Source organism: Rissa tridactyla, chromosome 4 (genome assembly GCF_028500815.1).
Source record: "Rissa tridactyla isolate bRisTri1 chromosome 4, bRisTri1.patW.cur.20221130, whole genome shotgun sequence".
Classification (NCBI taxonomy): Eukaryota; Metazoa; Chordata; class Aves; order Charadriiformes; family Laridae; genus Rissa; species Rissa tridactyla.
The window spans coordinates 76,351,433-76,371,432 of record NC_071469.1 but is presented as its reverse complement, the minus strand read 5'-3'; the positions used below and the strand labels follow the sequence as shown (position 1 = coordinate 76,371,432).

General features: G+C 40.2%; 1 long non-coding RNA gene across 8 annotated transcripts in view; it reads left to right on the top strand.

Moving 5' to 3' along the window:
• The window catches only part of LOC128909256 (uncharacterized), an 86,734-nt gene that overhangs the window by 49,013 nt on the left and 17,721 nt on the right, over positions 1–20,000 (top strand). For 5 of the 8 annotated variants that reach the window (XR_008466309.1, XR_008466307.1, XR_008466306.1 and 2 more), the window contains 4 exons: positions 7,933–8,069; positions 11,633–11,749; positions 15,854–15,966; positions 17,246–17,952. This is a non-coding gene — a long non-coding RNA (uncharacterized LOC128909256). Of the gene's footprint in view, positions 1–7,932; positions 8,070–11,632; positions 11,750–15,853; positions 15,967–17,245; positions 17,953–19,919 lie in introns of all 8 variants that reach the window. The other 3 variants (XR_008466308.1, XR_008466303.1, XR_008466305.1) reach the window with 3 other exon arrangements.

Genomic DNA, 20,000 nt, shown 5'->3' with positions numbered 1-20,000 from the left:
TGCTGAGAACTCCATCAAAACCAGCTTCTTTTAAATGAAAGTAAGGGTAAAAGAACAACAAAAAAAATAATCTGGCTTCCCCTTGAAAGTATTCTAAGCAGTCTCACTAGCAAAGAGATTTAATGAGTGGGAAAAGGAGGAGTGAAATAAAACATTTTAATCAACTTTGTTGCTATAAATAGAAGTAAAGGACCATTGCAAAACCAATTGACATACTTTCACTCTGCACCGTAAGTCCTCTAGAGAACTTTCAAGATTGTAGCATCACATGTGGAGGTGCAAGCAAGCAGAGGACTTTTCGAGCATTCTTTGCCTCGTGATGTTATTTCCATAAGAAAAAGCTGGAAGTTGAAACTGTGACAACTTGCCCTGACCCACGGGAATGCAAACATCTATCTCCTGATAACACGTTGAGATAATGCACGTCACCACTGCAGCCAGCATGAGGACACTTGTCTTCACTCATTTTATATCCACTCTATCACATTCCTGGCCACACTTCCCTATCTGTCCTTTCAACACACTCCATACATTCCTCCGGTGAAGTGCACAACTCGCTTGTTCAAACAGAACCGGGCAGCACAATTACGCTTTCCTTACCGCAGCTGAACAAAACCCAAAAGCTACTTAAAACTGCTCTGCTAGAAGGTCAGTTTTTCACACCCTATTACGGGAGCAGCCTTCCTTTTTCTTTTCATAAGGAGTTTGGCTGTTGGCCTCGAGCTGGTCTTTCCTCCCCCAAGACAGACACACAGTGTTACACTCAGCCTGTGAAATCTGGAAACCACCACGCGTGCAAGGCTCCGTGTTTGCCATCCATTATTCTATTGATAACTTCTCCATTGTGTTGAAACCATAAGCTTACACTGCATCTTATTTGCCAAATCAGCCCACTCTCTAACACGACAAATAGTAATACAATCCTTATTTTTAGAATTCCTTGACACGTTTTCTGGATACTTTCTCGGGGCAAAAATATTCCATTAATGTTTTGAGCAGTGTTGTAGGGGAGCTGAAAAAAATGCTGAACAAAAGCAAGAAATATTAACAAGAAAAATTGTGTTTTGTCTTCTGCCTGTTCCAAGACAAGAGAAAGGGAACAGAGGAAAGAAAAAGGGAGAATCCCAACCTGAAAATATTTAATTTTGCAGAAATATATTTTTTGAGCATTTCCGTCACTGGAAAATAAAAACATTATTGACAGTTGTCAGAAAAAGAAAACACTTTACTCATGCAATTTTCTTTTTCACAAAACATCTAGTAGGTTCTGATTGCACTTAATTCTTTAAAATTCAAATAAAATTATGTTAGATCAAATTTAATGCTGAGACAAATTAATTTATAGAATTTTATATTGGTTCCAATCAGCACTGCAATGACAGCCATCAAAACTGCCTTACCTTTCCAGTGTTTACTAGCGAGGCTAAAGCAACTGGCATTACCCGTGGGACTCCAGTGCAGTCCAGGGCGAGCTTCTCCTGTATTTGACATTACCTAAAGCAAAGAGAAAGTCATTTATCTCTGTTTCCACCTCAGATGTCTTCTACCCCTTCCCTTGAGATGGTATTTTGAATTAAACCATTTTCCCGGTGATTAAGAATCCAACCTAATGACCACTGGATTCATGAGCGTGGATTTCGGTGGGTGTCAGACGTCAGCTGGATTTCTCAGCTGCGGCCACAGACTCTGCTTTTGGCTGCTGATTTTGTCTTCTCCTCGGGGTCTACTTACCAATGAATTTCCAGTGGGGATACAGAGTTCACGTTTTTCAACAATGATGTCACTAATCTTACATCTTTTTTAGTATAACTTTTCTTTGAAGAACCGCCTTCCCTCCCCTGCCGACCTACTACTATTTATCACTTGTGTTGTGGCTTCTCGGTGGTGTCGTACACAGCACAGTGAATTACTCTGATATTCATCTCAGGAGGCAAGCGATATCATTTGTTACCTACCTGGTGCCAGAATGGATGAAGACTATGAGGCACAGGATATACATTTTAACTGGGGAAAAAATTATTTGAATTTAGAAATAAGTAATTTTTCAGTTAAACCTTTACCAGATGTGGTGTTGTGGCACATGACAAATTGCTGGAAAAGCAAGGAAAACAACCCCAGAGGTCCAACACCAGCCATAGGAGGGAGCTTCACGGATCTGAATGTTTGGATTTTTTTTTTAAGGGCGCATCTGTGGGTGCTGTTCAAAAGACTGTGCTTTTTTTAATACAATTGAATACAGTGACCAATTTTCACAACACAAATTCCGTTATCAATTTACAGTTGCTGGTCTAAAAAAGGTATTTTCCTTGCACACCAACTCTAAAAGTCCCGTCAACTACGTTACACGGATTGATCTGTCTGTGGTGGAAATTACAATTTAAGCTTTATTATCTAGGAGTATGCTATGCACCTGTTGTAACCCCTAGACAAATTACCACATAATCCATTGTCTGCTAATAAGGTATTCACAGACTCTAAAACTGAAAATATAACCCCTTTTTTGCCTAAAATCCTTCAGACCTATCAACCCTTAGAAACTAGTCCTGGAAAACAGCTCTGCTCTGTAATTCAAAGTTCATCAAGCTGGAGGAAGAACATACAGTGGGTTTCAGGGCAGCAAAGGAAGAGAGACCTTTAACTAAATAATAACAAATGAAGAATACTAGCTGATCCAATCTGCAGAGCTGTAACAAAGAACGAAGGAGGAAGGATGTATTCTTGGAGCTAATGGCTGAAAACTCCATTTTTGTTTGTAACTGGAAATGCATAAGCAGCTGGTGCGCAGTTTGAGAGCTTTGAGAGCAGCCTGCAAGCAAAGCGTGCCCTGAAGAGACCAAGAGAGCAAGAAACTGCTTTCTGCTCTTATAGAAAGTTTCCAGATATTCTTCAGACATTGCCTTAGGTACGATGCATTTCAGTAATCCAACTCAAAAGTTAACAAACCCATGAATAATTTTTATAATGGCTCATGTACGAATCAAAAACATTGCAAAATCCAAGGGTGATCACTTTTGCTAACAGGGCTTTTAGTAAGATTCCTCAGTGTAGAGGGGACGGGAATTTCATTTCTCTAACTTCCACCAGTTGCTTCTACCAAGACACCTTGCTGGAAACCTCCTATTCAAGTCTCAGGTTGAAGCACAACAAGGGGAAGCGCTTGGGTCTGCACCCAGCTGCGATACCCGTCCTCCCAAAAGACATTCTGGACACATACAGTAAGTACACACATTTTCAGAATATGAGACCTCCTGGCCTCGAGGCCGTGGTCAGCAGCAGGGGTGACAAAGCAGAAGCCTGTGGTGCATGACAGCAGTCAGGGCAAATTAACAATTGCCGGCTCTATTCACAAAGAGAAAAGAATGGAGCCATTCAAGAGCAAATCCATCTGTCCCTGTGAGGGTTCACAAGAGTGTCAGAGAAACCTCACGGTCAACAGTCTCTAAGTGCTGGCACACAGGAATCCAGCAGCATCAGCACGGATACTTGATGCTTTATCCGCTGGCAGAAGCTCCGCTGTCAGGGCACCGTTTTCAGAGCCTGTGTGCTTCCAGGCTGAACAGGACTTGAATCTACCTGAAGGGTGAAGGTCTGCACAGGGCTACCTTTGCCGAAAAGCAATGGAGGAAACAAGAGGCAAGGAAAGACTCTTGCCATTTTCATCACAAAATGAGGGTTTCTTGGACGTGAAGGAAACAACTGCGTATTTAACAGTTGGCCGGTTACCATATTTCCACACAAAAGGCACTGACAACGTAGGTAAGGAAACACCATTAGAACATCTTTATTAGGAACCTGAACTTAACCAATGCCTTCCTTAAGTCTTTAGAAGAATGTGCCTGTGTTCACAGACTGTCAAGACAGGGCTATGAATTAGACACTTAAACACATGCCAGTTCAATACACTTTATGTCTGCCTTAGCTTTTGAGACAACTCTTAAAATATGAATCACAGGTAACTGCACGCACCGATGTCTGCCCATATTTGCAGAATGTAGGACAGACTTCAGTGGAGCTTGATCTACCTCATGCATCTCAACAGATGCTAAGTCACATGCTAGAGACAATATGTCAACATCCTTAACTCACTGCTCATCGGGGTACGGAAGAGAGGAGGACTGGATTATGGATATTCGTACAGTTGCTAGAAGTACTGATGTCATTTTAGCACCTCTAAGGAGCGATACCACCATTTCCCCCCTTTTATTTTCCACTTTCCTATCCTAATTTAGGACAAAGCAAGTCTAAAAGGCCTAGGAGAATACAACAGATCTCTGACCTCCTTCTGCAAGAATAATTTTGAAAAGGTCCATGAGAATCTATGCCATTCCCTGAGTGGAAGCCAGCAGGCACACTTCATAGCCCTTATGTACATTCAGACAGCCCCGAGTGAAGTCCAAGCCCAAGGAATTCTAGGCATGCACAATCCCAGCTTCAACATCTGCACAATCCATGTGAGAGGTCCATCTCATCCATACAGCCTGGAGGATTACAACACTGTCTGTGTCTCAAAACAAAGCTGAGCGATTCTTTCCCCAAAGCAGATTTAATGTTGCTCACCGTGTAGAAAATGCAAACTTGGTTTTACCTGCCTCTTTAGTTCCTGGCATAATTTTTGAGCATGAGGTCACAGGGCTGGGGAAAGATGATGAAAACCTTCTTTGGTTCCCTTTAGGTCACATATCTTGAATTTTTTATTTTTATCCTATAACTGCTGCCACTGAATTACAATAATACAGATTAAGAGGGTCACTGTGCCACTAACTGAGAAAAGAAAATAGCAGTGTATCAGGCCATAGATAACATATGAAACAATAGCCTCCTTCCAACTGAAATACCTATAGATTCAGTATTCTCCTAGAGTATTCTCTCCTCTTTTCTCCTTCAGGAAGTGAAATCTAACCTCTCCAGCTAAGTTGGGAACCTTTATATACACTATCTTCACTCTAAAACAAAATGACTACGCTAAAAGGTCCAGCTTTCAATTGCTATTTTTGAAAATATGATAAACCCAAGACTCATCTCTTGCCTTCTCTTTTCTTACTCAGGCAAAGCTTTTGCTTACTAGTGCCAGCAAGATACGTAGAGAGAAGCAAACAAAAACCTTAAAGTACAATCTTGAACAGAAACAGCAGAATTGCAGTCAGTCCTTCCATAGGTTTATTGGGAACCATTCTCCTCCTTCGTGCTTCCAGCAAACCAACTGGCTTAGCCATAGTAGCTGATCCATTCAGTCGCAATGTCTCTCCAAACCTGAGGAGACCAAAGCCCAGCCATTTCCCCGTCATTAGCACCCAGTCCTACTGCGTGGGATTGCAAATCCGTATTAAGGAATACTTTTGCATGTGTGTCGCTCTTGTAGGTTTAAGAGCTTTTGAGAAGGGTTGTGCTGCAAGAGCTTTGTGTGGGGCAACGCAACAGAGTCTCAAGGATACACAGGCCACATGCCCCAGCCAAGGACAGCATTACGGTTAAAACCTCTTTTTTCAACAGTTACGGCTCTCCCTGTAGTCAGTAAGGAAAGGCAATCTCACTGCAAGTACAAGAATAACCCATCGTCTATGAGAAACATTTAAAACTCGCTAACTTCCACAAAGGATGAGGTTTCAGATAAAGATTGCCAAAGAAAGTAAATGCCAGCTGCTTACCCAAACGGGCTGCTTTATACTGGCTCTTGAGTATGCCTCACATTTTTCAACATTAAATGGAAAGAGCTAATAAAAAAAATACCAAATAATCAGAACATAAAAGTGTATAACGATCATAAAAGAATACATTTTTCTTTCTTAATGTTTCAGCTGTCTGAAGAATAGTTTTCTGGTGTAAAAGAGATAACTATATATCTTGTGATTTTATTGGCTGCAGATTACACTAATTATCATAAAAAATTACTACCACTAATAAAAATTCTATTATAAGTTACTTATAGTAATCTCTAGGGTACTATACTTAGCTTAGAAAAGATCGTAATTACACTGCATTACAGGGAGAATTTGTTTCCTGAAGCAGCTTTAACACTGTCTGTTTCTTTTAACACTTTAAAGTTGTTGGGTTGTTGTTTTTTTTTTTCTCTTTCCCTTTTCAGGTCAAATGTTGCCCGTTATTTTCACTGTGCAGGATGTGATTTTATCCCAGAATAATGACCCATCTCTGTTGCAAGTGACGCAAATGAAGTTTTAAAATCACAAATATCTGGGTGGGTTTCACCTCCCAAGGGGGTTAGCGCGTCTCAATGGAAGGATGCATAAAAGGGAAGACCTAACACTCTCCGCCCAAAGGGAAACACATTCTGTATAAAATTGCTGGAAGCTAGTGGGTGTTCACAAAAAATACAATGTTCGGATTTTATTTGACAAGACAACAATTGTTATTTTCCCTTTTAGATACTTTGCATTTTACCATCTGTGAGGTTGATGACTCTTAAATGACCTTAAATCATACCGCTGTTAATGGCGGTGGTTACAGGCAAATGTGGAATTCTGTGCGCTACCTGCCTTGGTCTGAACATCAAATTAAATAGCTTTACTTTGATAGCTGACGCTGTAGCAAATAACCTCAAAGTCCAACTAATTAAAATAAAATTGAAACAGTGGCCATTTCTTTTAGAAAGGGTTTCAATGCTTCAATAGCAGGGCTAATCAACATCTTAATTAACAGTCATATAAAATGAAATAGCCCATTTGAGTTGCTTTAAAATAGACAACTTATTTATGCAAAGACTAGTGGCATATTAATTGCTAACACTAAGAAAAAAATACGCCTTTGAGCTTTACAGCTTCCTTTGCAGCAAAGGATTTGAGAGCTAAATTGTGGAAAAAGCGTATTACAGTAGTTAATTTTATGACAGACGTGAACCAGAGGCACAAGCGAATGTGGGAAAGTTTTGTGGTGTGTTTTGGTTTTCCAGTTGTTTCTTTTTTTTCCCAAATGAGATTAATTAATCAAAGTAGCCTCATAATAGTCCTGTTCTATTTAAAGTTAAGCATTCAGGGTTTAGTCCTGGGAGACACTGGCCAAACTGCCTGTGATCCAATAAACCAGTTCATCTTCCCCCGGAGACCAACTGGAGGACTCGGGAGTTGAGCGCAAGCCTTTCAGTTTTGGAGCGGTCCGCTTGGGAGGCGCGGGACTGAACCTTCTCCTCCCTGATCCTGAAAGCAGGCACCGGCACTCAACACTGACCCAGGCAAACAATCAAAGGGCTACTCATTTGAGTAAGCATTTCCAGGATCAGGTCCCAAATGACTCATCTCCTCCAATTAGGCTACCTCAGGTTGTATCTTTAAATAGCCTTCATTTACTAAAGTGTGTGAGGGAGGAGCGGCAGGGAGGAATTACATTTCCTTTCCTAATTACTTTACTTTTGTTGACATCTTGAAATAAGTTTTTACTTTCAGAGGAGAAGAGTTGATTTACACTACAGAAAGAGCACAGCAAGCATGAGAAAATTATTTGCCCTTCCTCCTGCCAGGCATCCATTTCCTTTTCACTGTTGCTAACAATGCGCTAACTATTTATGCGTTTGTCAAAGGATCCCAACATAAGAAAACTATATTTAAATCAATTCACTACAAAGTGAAAACACAAGGTAATGATTCGGATTCTATTTAAGTAATAATAATATTTGTACAGACGGCCTGGCGAGCATGCTGGTAGGTGGCAGGAGCTCAGTGCAGTCCTAAAGGGTCAGCAGTAACAAGAAATCTGAAATAGCATTTAATTTTCTTCTTTAAAAAATAGCTTTTAATTTAAGACTATGACATACGCACAAGAATGTGCCATTTCCCCTGATTAAAGCCTGATTTCACTGCATTTTTCAATGAAGCTGAAAACGAGGGAGCTTTATTTGCAGGAGGAGATTCAGGGGGCCTCGCAAGTGCACAAGACAGAATTTTATTTCTCTACATGCAATGAGTTACTTTGCTTATTTTGCAGGTTTCCACCCTCAGTCATCACCTAGGACTAACTGGGACCCGGGCTGCCCATCCCAGCCCAGAGGCTAAGGACAGGAGGAGGCGGGAAACGACCACAACCACGTTGAGAGTGTGGTGAGGCTGAAGCATGCTGGCGAGGTAAGAAGGCAACACGCTGTTCATCCTCCACAAAGGAGATCGATCCCTCTCCTGTCAGCCTGGCTCTTCTCATAAGCCATGTATTTCCATAACCTCATCTTCAAAATTTAGAAATCAAACGGAGAGCCCAAACGTTTTCACAATTTGTATAAAGCCCAGTCATACAATAGAGTAAACAAAGTCAATGCAAACAATAGTATCTTTCACCGAATTCTTGAAAACGGCAAAACCAGATGGACCAAAACACTGATGCTTATGGGCCCCTCATTTTAGCCACTAAACAAAACATTTTGTAGTCAGTTTAAGGAGAGATTTGCGAACTGTTTAGGAAGGCTGATATGTAGAAAGTATGTATTTACGCATGGAAAAAGTCACTTTTATCTGCCTCCTTATGCAGTTACTCGCCTTTTGTTGTCAAACTGGGTAACTACAGTCTGAAGTATTTGTTGTACACCTAGGTTGTCTGAAAGCCTGACCCTCTAAAATGCAGATTTTTTGCAAATGACAATTGCAGGTAAAAACACAGACCCGCCAACCTTGGTAGCATCCTAAGATTTACAGAATTAAAGGTGTCAGCAATCTTCTATATATTTACCTATACTATATACCCATCTTTGATCACATTACAAATTACAAGTGACACACATCATTTTATCACAAAACTCACTCCAATTCAGTCCCGGAGGAGAGAGAAGCTGCTAAGATGTCTGGGGGCTTTCCTCCCTGCTGCCCAGCTTGGCATATGCTTGCACATTGCACGACATGGTAACATCATCCCAACCGAGTGGGATCCCAGTCAGGCCCTGGGATATTTCAACTTACTGGGCAGGGTGGAACAGGAAATTCAGTTGCTGAGGGTCCCACTTTGCCTGGTAGCCATGAGAGAGGGGAAATGAGATCTAATTCCAACTACATATAATATCGTGTGATAAGCTGCCTAATTTGTTAAGAAAATGCAAAAGTCCTTGAATCACTGGGGATCGATAATGGAAACATAATAAATTGTGTCCATCTTAGAGTGAACAGGGAGAATCTGAGAAAAATTCAGAAACCGTCATCCAGAGACAACTCCTCCCTATCTCACCAAGAACTGTAAACCCAACAAAATGAGCAGGTTACCAAGCACAATCACTCAACCACATAAACCCACCTAAACGACAGCACTAACAATACTGGCAGAGCACCATTTTGTTAGCTTCTATTTGTATGTCCTGTTCCATTTCTTTTTTATATGTTTTCTCTGTTGCAATTATTCAGATTACCTTTTTCCACGTTCCTTGTGACCTCTGATTTTCCTTCTCAACTTCCATAAGGTGCAAGGGGCTCAAGACACTAAAACTCTTCAGCTAAATAATAGTAACCCGGTAATGCTGGTGGGCAAGAAATGTAATAGAAGCCAGAATAACTTTATTAGCTGCCAAATCTGAGCTCAAGAATGAATTAATATTTTTCTTTTCTTGGTACAAACACTCAAAGCCTTAAGTATCTTATGGGGTTTAAACAATAACTGGAAGACTATGGACTAGCAGCGATTCTATTAAAGGTTTGCCCCAAAGGAAAATTAAGACTTATTCTCTTCCTCTTCTAGGGGAACGGAGCACTTGAATACCATGTGTGTTTTTCATTTAATGCATATGTCAATATGCTTTAAAAAGCATTATTTCTAGCAGCAGAAGCTGTGCCTGGGCAAGATCCTTCTGATCAGGTACATACAGCTTATCCGAAAACTCGTAACCCTGGTACGTACCTGGGTAATGGTAGGGAAGTTACGCAGTGAAATGCTTTATCTTTTCACCTGACCAAAGAGGGGCAGCAAACGAAACAATATGTAGATAATCCAAGCCACTGTTCATTTTCCAGCACATCAAATGCAACATGACCTAATGCAATGGTCTGCAATAAACAACTAATACGAAAGAAGCGGGGAGAGGAGAAGTATTTTTCCTGTTCTCTCGGGAAAAAAAGACACTCACATATATCAAAATCCAAAAATGCTAAAAATATCTGATGAGGCAAGTACTGACTCTTTGATGGAATATTAATTCCTTCAACTTATTTTAGTTTCCTCTGAGCATTTGGAGTTTGCAGTACAATGCTATTCACATGTTGTGAAAACTCATCCTGTTTCAGAAAAATTACACAAGGATTTTACATCACCTTTTTTTCCCCCCCCGGCAGTAAATCAACACAGTGATATAAACAGAAACCCTGACAAAAAGAAATTCCAACCCTCCAACACAATGCCTAATCACAAAGTACGCCCTGCCTGTAAACTTATTCTTCCTTCAATCCAGCTATAACGGGAAAACGTTGTGCATCGTATTTCTAAATTTTCAAACGTGAATTTCCCCAAATCGTAACCTTACGCGTTAGGGGAAGAGAACTGCAGGAGCGGTGTCCCCCCGGAGCAGCCCCTGGCTCCCAGGTAAGTGCTGTTGGGGGTTTTACGTGCCGCACTGGGGCGAAGTGGCCGTCACAGCCTTGAACTCCTGCAGAACATTCCATATCGCTCACTTCTCATTTGGATGCAATTTTGTTAACTTCAGAACAAATCTGTAGAAATCTAGCTTATCTGACAACACTAACTGGGCCTTTGCTTTGATTGCCGACGAAAAGATATTATACCTGATTCCAATACGAAGGAGGAAGTCTCTTTGAAATGATCCTCCGTTATGCATGGTAATCGGAGGCGAGGTGGGACCCTCCCCAGCTTTGCTGGGGCTGAGACCCTCCCAGCTGTTTTTTATGTAACACAAAACAAATAAATTAGCTTCTAAGAAGTGGAATGTTTTCCAAGGCCTCTTTCCCATAGCGCTCATTGACTGAAAAGTCATTAGTTTCAAGGGGCTTCCTCAGTAAGTGGGGAGTAACATCCCCAATCAGACACACCATACAGATCCCCCCCAGTTTTACTCCGCGCGCATGTGCCGCTTGCGTTCCAACAACCGTCTTAACGTGTAACTTGGGCTTAATTCAAGTTTTGCACCCTTCAGCTTTGTTCACTTCTAACCAATTCTTGTCTGAAATAGCCAAAGCAAAGATCTCAAACTTTATTTACCGTGTAACCTGTCACTGTGATAAAAAACTAAAGCCTTTTCCAACTTCCAAGGAAGAGACAAGACTTGTTTAGTTTCTCCCTGGCAGTTACTTCTGCTTTGCAAATCCCATTCAAATGCAGACAGTTACTTTTGAACACTGAGAGTAGGTGTTAAATTGAGATTATGGTAAACAGCAGATTTCTTTGGTTGGTGAAGAAATTATTTCATGAAGACACAAGAGAATTAAGCGGAGTTTCGTGTCACTTACTGTATGAGCTGATCAGAGAGTGAATGATGAGTTTCTTGCTGCAGACAGCTGCTCTGTGGAATACTGTGCAGGCTTCAGGTGGGGGAAAAAGAAATTCATGCTTTAAAACGGAAAAAAAACCCCACAACTTCTTAGCCCTTTTGTGCAAAAAATGAACAGATCTTTCTTGCCAGGTTTATTATTCTATTTACATGTTGCCTGAATGTGTCTAAGAACATTTTGAAATTTTTTTTTTCTTCTGTATCTCATTTCACTAGTACTGTGACAGCTTGCTTCTGTCAAAGAGAAAAGACCATCTTTCACTTTATTATATTCACCAATACCAAGATCTAGGACTCTCTTAGTCTGAAGGGAACACCACTTTGGTTGATGAGGTCTGTATCATTTTAGCTATGTCGGGTACCAAGTTATGAGTAGGCACATGAGATTTTAAACATTACTACTATACTGTAAAAGACAGGGCAAGCAGGTGTTCTCCACAATGTAGGCTTTATTTCGTAATGCTAATTAGATAGCCATCATAGCTTCTGTATGTTACTTGATAGTTACACTTAGTAGGCAAAGAGGCAAATGCTACAGCTTGGATCTTCCACGCCCACATGAAAAAGGTAAGAAGGGCCAAACTTTCCTCAAAACAGCTGACATTCTGGTGGGGCACCACCTCCTTCTGCCAAACTGGAACTGAACTTCTGTCAGGTGGGCAACGTGCTGCTTGAAAGCAGAAGAGCACACGGCCTCTAAAAGATGCATAGGGACTAATGGGAAAACGGGCTGAAATCTTCTACTCTTTGACCAAACGCGCGAAACTGTCCCATTTCTCTTTTCTCCAAAGCAGGGGTTGAATGGCCAGTGCTTTGCTGCCATTGACTCCCTCTGTTGGCTGTATCTATGTCCTCCGGCTCCTGGCTTTCAGATGGCATGCACATATGCTATTCAGAGCAGCACAGACTGTCATCTGCTTATCTAGTGTATTATGTGACTAGTGAAGTGCCACATGGTTGAACACCAGGAAACATATTGCTTGCTTTCACTATCAATGACCTAGAGGGAAGAATATGCAAGAGAGGAAATTTGCGGTGATAAACTGGGGCTGGGACTGGGAAGCAGGTCTAAACAATGAAAGAGCTCGACAAAAAAAGTGACTACTAACTTCAAAGATGAAATGCTTGGCCCATACGAAATGGGGTGCTGCTTATTTAACAGGAGCAAAATATAAATAGACAAGGGCTAGGGCAGCAACGTGATCAGAAAGCAGAATGCGAAGTTTTACCTAAACAGCTGACATTTACAGAAGTGAATGTCTTTCTACTTGTCAAAGCTCTTAGCAAACCCTGTGCTTTCTCCTGTGTTTTCTGCACCGTTAGGCACATGATGTCATTTCTAATGATGAAGTTCAAGCCAGTTTCCAGTCCTAGGCACGCAGTACACTTGTAGAGAGCTAACTTCTGCAGGACCATACGTCCTCATTGCAAGCGGGTCACTCAAGATGGTAAACCAGCATAAGACTTCAGCACCAGTTTCACGAGGTGGGAAACAGCTTTGAACGCGCACCACCAGCCTTCAAGTAAAGGGGCAAGGCAAATTCGTGAAGGAAAGAACCCCTCCTGTGCCTTGAATTACTAATTTAAATACACCCATTGCATCAGGGCTGCCTGAGAGCCCCCACTCCAGCGATACTGCTAATGCTACTTATGTGACTATGATCAAATAATATTAATAACAGCACCTAAATTTATGTCACCTTAGACCCCCTGTATTTCTATTTTGCATGCAGCCACTTACCTTATGCAGTAAATTCCACTGAAAAACGTACCGATGTTCAGAGAGAGGATACTCCAACCCAGAATCATCCAGCCTAAGCTCACTGATTTTACTGGGGAAAAGGGATCAAGTTAGGGACTTCAGCAGAATTTAGGCTGAAATTAGAAGAATATGAGCCTTCCTCTGTAGAAAAGCTTTTTGTCCTATATAATAAAAAGTACTATCAGAACATCGTATTCAAATGCAGAAGATACTTGGACCTTCTATTATCCTCTGTTATGTAGTTATGAAGTAGATGCATTATTACGTAGCTATGCTCTCAAACCAACTCGAGGGGCTTCATCTAAAACTTGGAACCCACCAGCAGATAAGATTAGGTTATCCAAACCTATATCGTGTATTCACAGTTTGCTCTCTGTTGTCAGGATGCAGAACAGAGGATTCATTTGAAGTGGAATCAAACTAGCCCACACTCAGAACTAAATGTGCTGAAGCGCTTTACTGAATTGGATTTAAACCATTGTTTCAATGCTGTTCCGAGTTGTGGCTGTTGTCATTAAGAAGTCTCGTTTAAGACAATTCAGATTAAGCACAAACAAATTAAGGCCATTTGCAAGAATTTTCTTGCTACTGAAATTCCTTACTACTATTTAAAATATTAGCACCACATTTATTTCCTTATACTGAAAAAATAAGCATATCTGATTAAAACAAAGGAAGATCAGAATCTTCCTTTGCTAGTGGTGTGGTTTCATTTGTCCCAAAGTACCATCCTTTTTGTTCGTTAAAATAGTATCTTCTAGGCATGCATCTTGGCATATTAATAAAAAATAAATTTGAGGTTGAAGCTGATTAAAACTGAAAGTAAGCCTTGATCTGACATGTTATTTTGATTGGGTTTTCAAAGTTCACATAATTCTAGTTCTAATTTATGTTATGCGTGGTATATATCTTCTTGGTTGAACAATTACATTATTCTAAACAATTATATTGCTATGATACACATAATGCATGGCTCCTGAGCATAAAGTTCTTTAATGATGGCAGACTGTAAAGTGGTACAGTTCACTTCTAAAAGGTCATGCATCTTTTTTCAGTAGATTAACATTTTATCTTTTAATGGTGTTAAGAAAAGGTCAAAGATTCTAACAGATGGAATATGGAAAGCTTCTATTGAAGAAGATCAATGTGTTAAGCATCAATCTAAGTCCAGAAATGCAGCCATTTAATGACTGTTGTTCTTGTTTTATTTTGGATTACCACCGTCTTGACTGTTTGAATGCTAAAATTACATTTTCGTATATGAAAGAAATGGACTGTCACCATCTGATACAGATATCTACGTTTGTGTTGTATTTTCAAGAGTATTTCTTCATTGTACAAAACAAGAAAAGTTCCTTAAATAATTAGCTTACCCTTAGGCTAATGGCCTGTCACTTTGCCATCCAAATAAACGCAGCAGAATCATCCCCAACAGCAACACGGAAGATAATTTTATATTGGTTTAACTGAGTAAATTTGCAATAATTTAAATGGATACATGCTCTCAAGTCAGGTCTCTTCTGTGTAACATGCTGATGAACTTTTAATGTAATAAACTTATGATGATGTCTTTCAAGAAGGACATACTTAGGTACTGGATCTTTCCAAGAGTATTCTAGTATCATTTTTAGACCCAGATTCTGTTAAAGAATAAAGCCTGAGCATTTCAGTTGTCCCAATAACTTCAGACCTCAAGGGAAGAAAGTGCTATGTGTTTGCAGGAGCCTGTAAGCTCTTCTGAGCTGCTACATGCCTCTGTCTACTTCTATAAAATAACTAGTACGACAGAGTAACATGATTGGTTTTCTGCACGCTAAAGTAAATACAAATATAAAAAAATAACAGTAGGAGGTCAAGCTGCTGTGTAGAAAGTTATCAGACAGCTTCTGAAGATTGTCAAGCTTACGCGTCTGTAGTGTATATGTGCATTTTTCAAATTTCCTATTATCCCCCTGAGCCAGGCCTGCTCCCAACAACAGGGTTTCAAGAAGAAGGTAAAACTGTAGTGGAATTAAGGGCTGTCCTCAGGGTCCTTGGACAAAACTGCTATGAAGCAACAGGAAGTGAATTTGCACTCCAGTCTCCATCTTGGCTTACGTGTTCATATATTTTAGGAGCAAATACAGCCTACAGATACGACTCTTCAATTGCTACACACGAGAACAAAATGGTGAGCGCTGGAAGCCCCCTGGCTCTTGCTGGCAGTCGTCTTCCGTCTAATGGAAATGCATAACAATGTTTTGATAAACTACTGAACAAGCTAAACCAGACTCAGTGTTTACAAGGATAGCTATATTTTCAGAAAAAAAATTACTAAGCAATATTAACTGGCTATATTTAAGCACAATCCATCCACACACACAAGTCAATAAAATATTTATTGCTCAGGCTACAATAGCTAAAGGGTTATTTAACAGACAAGTTCAAAGAATTGTCTGATATTTTGTAGTTTAGTCTCATGTTAGAAGAAAGCTTAAAAACTTTCAGTTTCTATTTTAAGACAAGTCAAGGCCACTTCTCCCACCCCCCCCCCCCCAAGGATTTTTCATAAATCTCATACTGCATAGAGTTAGTCATCTTCTAAGTGCTGGCACCCACGAGGTACGCAATCCTTCACTTGGATATAAGCGCCACAGAGTTGCCTCTTCTTAGTAGGTCTTTTTCATTCTGTGTAGGTCGGACAGAGAGCTCTTACCCTTCCAGCACAAGGAAACTGCCCCATTTCTAACAACTGGTCGGAGAAACGGACGTTTTCCTCAGAAGAAACAGTATCTTCAAAAAGGACCGTGTAAAGTATAATTATGAGGTTTTGCTTTTATTTATAGATATTTACTTTAGAATTGAGCTGCGTTTACCAAAGGTTGTTAGTGCTATCAGCTTCACCATTAGTTAAGAACATAATCCCTTAAAGAAAAACCTAGTTCTAGTTCCCAGGTGAAAAACAGGCATATCCTGAGGCCAATACAAGTTAACTTTTTGGACTAGCGTGGGCAGAAAATTCCAAAGCTGCCAAGAGAAGCTACTCCTTCTCTTCCCAGTGCTAAGGACGTTTCAGCAGAGGGGCTGGTGTTTATTTCAAATACCGCAGCATGGTTTGTCGATAGCCGCTGTCCTCTGGGTAGGACAGTCTTTGGGAAAATTCAGTAACCATAAATTCTATTTAAACTTTTATACAGCTTCAAAGACACAAATTAAGGTATTGGACTAATTAAGCAGGCTGCCATATTCCCACCAACTTTAGTTCTACTGGATTTAAAATACGGCCCCACAAACAGCTCTGAAAAGCGGACAATTTCAGTGCAAAAAGACAATGAAAGTAACCAGCAGGCACTGCTGGCTATCTGATCATGTAGTAGCAATTAGGAATTTAAGAGGATGGCTAAAAATTCTAAGTAGCTGAAATATTCAAGCAAATCTTCTTGCTCCTTTGCTTGCTCTAACCACTGCATTTTTTCAACAGAACATAAGCCTGAGTCATTCTCCTGCAAGGTTCAGTGTCACCTTGAAACTGAGAGAGAGACAACTTCTCTCTCCGGGTTAGACAAGCTGAAGCCATAAAGCCACACACAGTGAACATGCTAAAACCAACACTCAGCCCATAATTCCTTGTGAATTCCCTTCATAGTTCCCCATACGGACTATGTAAAGCAGCCAAAGGAGGGAGCCTTCACGAACCCTGGGAAGGGCTCAGTGGGAAGAGAGCAGAGTCACTGAAGGGCAGTGCCATGCACGAACAGCCCGTGACGCGGAGGCAGAAGAGAGCTCCAAAAGCAGGACAGCTAGCCAGACAATACAAAGAAATTGGCACTCTGCTTTATTCTAAAAGAAGTGGCAATCAGTGATAAAAGTCACAGTATTTTCCCACTGCCTTTAAGTACTCAGAGATGATGTTAGTCAACAGATAAGTTTACAAAGCCAGAATGCCGCAAAATAACCTACTGCAGCCACAAACTCCGTAAGCCGCTACAGGTAAAATGCAAGTATGGAAAAGTATAAAGTATTGATTTACTCCGTTTCAAATGACTATTTCCATTATGGGTTTTTTTGTCTGTTGTCTTTCGACGTAGGATCTGAGAGACCAAGATGTTTCCTTTCCATGGCTACTCGCTAGCAGTAGAGGCCAAATTCCACTCCTGTAAACAGCTCTGGGATGCTGTGGCGCTCCCTGAATTTGCACAGAGGAAAACACACGGAAGCCTGGAAAAGAGTATTAACACACAGATTAAATGGACTCCAACCTGCTTTCTCTCCTCTGTCTTTGCACCGCAGAGCTGGCAAGAGCGGAAGCAGTAAATACTTATGTTTTGTCACTTGAGTCAGCACATATAATTCTTCATACACGTAGGAACTAGCTCTGCTGCAGAAGAAAATACCATTTTCACAATAACTTTTCACAGTGGAACTGTGCCTTAAATCAAACAAGCAAGTACTGAGTCAGCTCAGTGGCAGAGCAACAACAATTTGATCTGCTACGTGGCAAGCTTTGGTTTGGAGATACAAAACAATTCTTCATCCCGGGCCCCGGGCTTGTAAGTATGATAGAAGATGATGCAACGCGTTCAGACTCTGGGGAGAAAAGGAACAGTCATACCACTCTTGAGAAACCCTTTGTGCAGAAAAATTTATTGTGTGCCCCCAGGTACAAAGGCTATGGATGAAATGCAACTCAATAAAGACAAGCCAAGGTGTTTCAAGAGAACTAATGAACATTTCGGTATTTGCACTTAGTCAGATAAAGCCGTGTTTTCCAGTTGAGCAAGGAGACAGCAATCATGTGAGTACGATTTCCATGTGACAGCAAATGCTCCCAGAGTTTTTTTAAGCCCCGTGTTTTGTTTTTGTTTGGTACAAATCTTATTAGTGAAATCTAATCACTTCCCCCACCTTTATACTTCCTTTATTTTTTTTAAATGTCCTTTTTGAGAAGAACTGTATTTCTTCTATGAGGGTCACCTGTCTGTTAAGCAGAACAGCAGTTTTATATTTTCTACATATACGGAGCATAGCCTCGCGTACTCTTTACTTCCCATTCTACAAAATGGTGAGAAAGTCCATTGAGATGTACCATGATTTTATAATTTATGTGTTCTGTTTGATTTCCATGTTCAAGTGCAGCTGACGAGACATATAAAAGAAACGGCTAACGTCTTCTTGCCCACAGACAGAATATCAACATGAGCACTAGGAATTCATAACACCTATGGAAAAAGTGTTGCATATATGCAATGAGATACGAGAGAATATTTTCAAGGAATGCCCCTTACAGCAGCCAGTCGAGCTTCTGAAACGATTATTCATTATAAACCATACTGGCTTGATAATGAATTCTGATAGAGGACATGATGTTAATTCAGCTATTCCTTTCTCTTTTACTCTTGGACTTAAAAAAAAAATAATATTTTTTTTTAGCCTCTGAGTACTTCTGTGATCTGATTTCTTACACCCTGCAGGGGACAGCATTGGGTAAAGAAAAGTAGAAATCATATGATAAAGAAGCATTTGCTTTCAATTATCAAATTGTACCTTGTTAATTGAGATACAAAAAAGGTTTTTTTGGTTTGTTTTTGGTTTGGGTTTTTTTTTTTTTTTTAGGTTGGCACAAATCCTTTCTATCTCTTCACCCTTACACTCTTCTGAATTATTAATCAAAATTATTTTGGTTACATAGTTCATTCTGCTATCAGTAGTGAGAAAGGTTCCCAACAATTTGTAGTCGCCAGCATTACTAAGGAAGAAGAAATGCCGCATAGTATTGCTAGAACTTGGGACTTTCTTCTGCTGCCAGGCTGCGTACCGCTGGTTTTCAGCAGCTAGGCTGAATCCCCTCTATGGTGTCAACATCGGTATCAGTTTGCAGAGGAAAAAAATTGCTTTTATACTATCATCTTTCATTAAAATATATACGTGTGTGGACACACACACACACTCTCTCACGTATTTTTTCAGTAAATGTGCATGTAAATGCAAGCCGAAGTGTTTGCTTTTATTTTCCTTAGCCATTGTTGCAAAAATAAAGGTGTTTTCTCCCCCGCAAATAAGCCTGTATTTAGAAGTGATATTGCAAAAGGTATATGGTAGCCTTGTTTATTTTGGACAGATGCAAAGAAGTATCTCTGAACTTCTGCCAGTGATCAAAGGAACTGATGATGTAGAACAGATTCATGGGCCATGTCCTATCAGCCTGCACTTTACCCGTCATCCATCATCCAAACCCTAAGCCTTTTTCTGAGTGATGATTGCACCCTAAACACATAAAATTAATCACCACTCTAGCCTGGCCAGGTGTCTTGCCTCCAGAAATTATCTCATTGCAGCAAAAGAACTGCTAGAATCTGATATCTGTACTGTAATTTAATTTGGAGAATACTGCATAGTAACACTAAGATTGATTTACATATCTGAAAAGTTTTTAGTTTCACAAAGCCAATATAAATTCTTGGAGAAATATGTAATTGGAAAAAAAAAACTGGTTGATCATAAAATCAGGGCAACTGAATATTTATTAGCTTCTGGAATTTTCAGTTGATGCTTTCTGCCACATTGTAGCTTAACGTAGATTTTAAAATGCAATTTGCAAAACTAGAAAGGCCGGGTATTTGAATCAGTATAAATTCAGTGTTGGACTTATAGCTAAGCGGAATAGTTGCTCTGATTTTACTAGCTTTACATAAATGCGGTCTATTTTGTTTTTCAGAGTGCTCATAATTTTTCTGTTTATGTATTTCTCCTTTCCCTCTTCAGAAAACAGAAGAGAAATTCAACAGCAGAAAATTGAACTATTGCATGCATCTCTACTTTTGAAAAGATAATAGAGAAATTGTG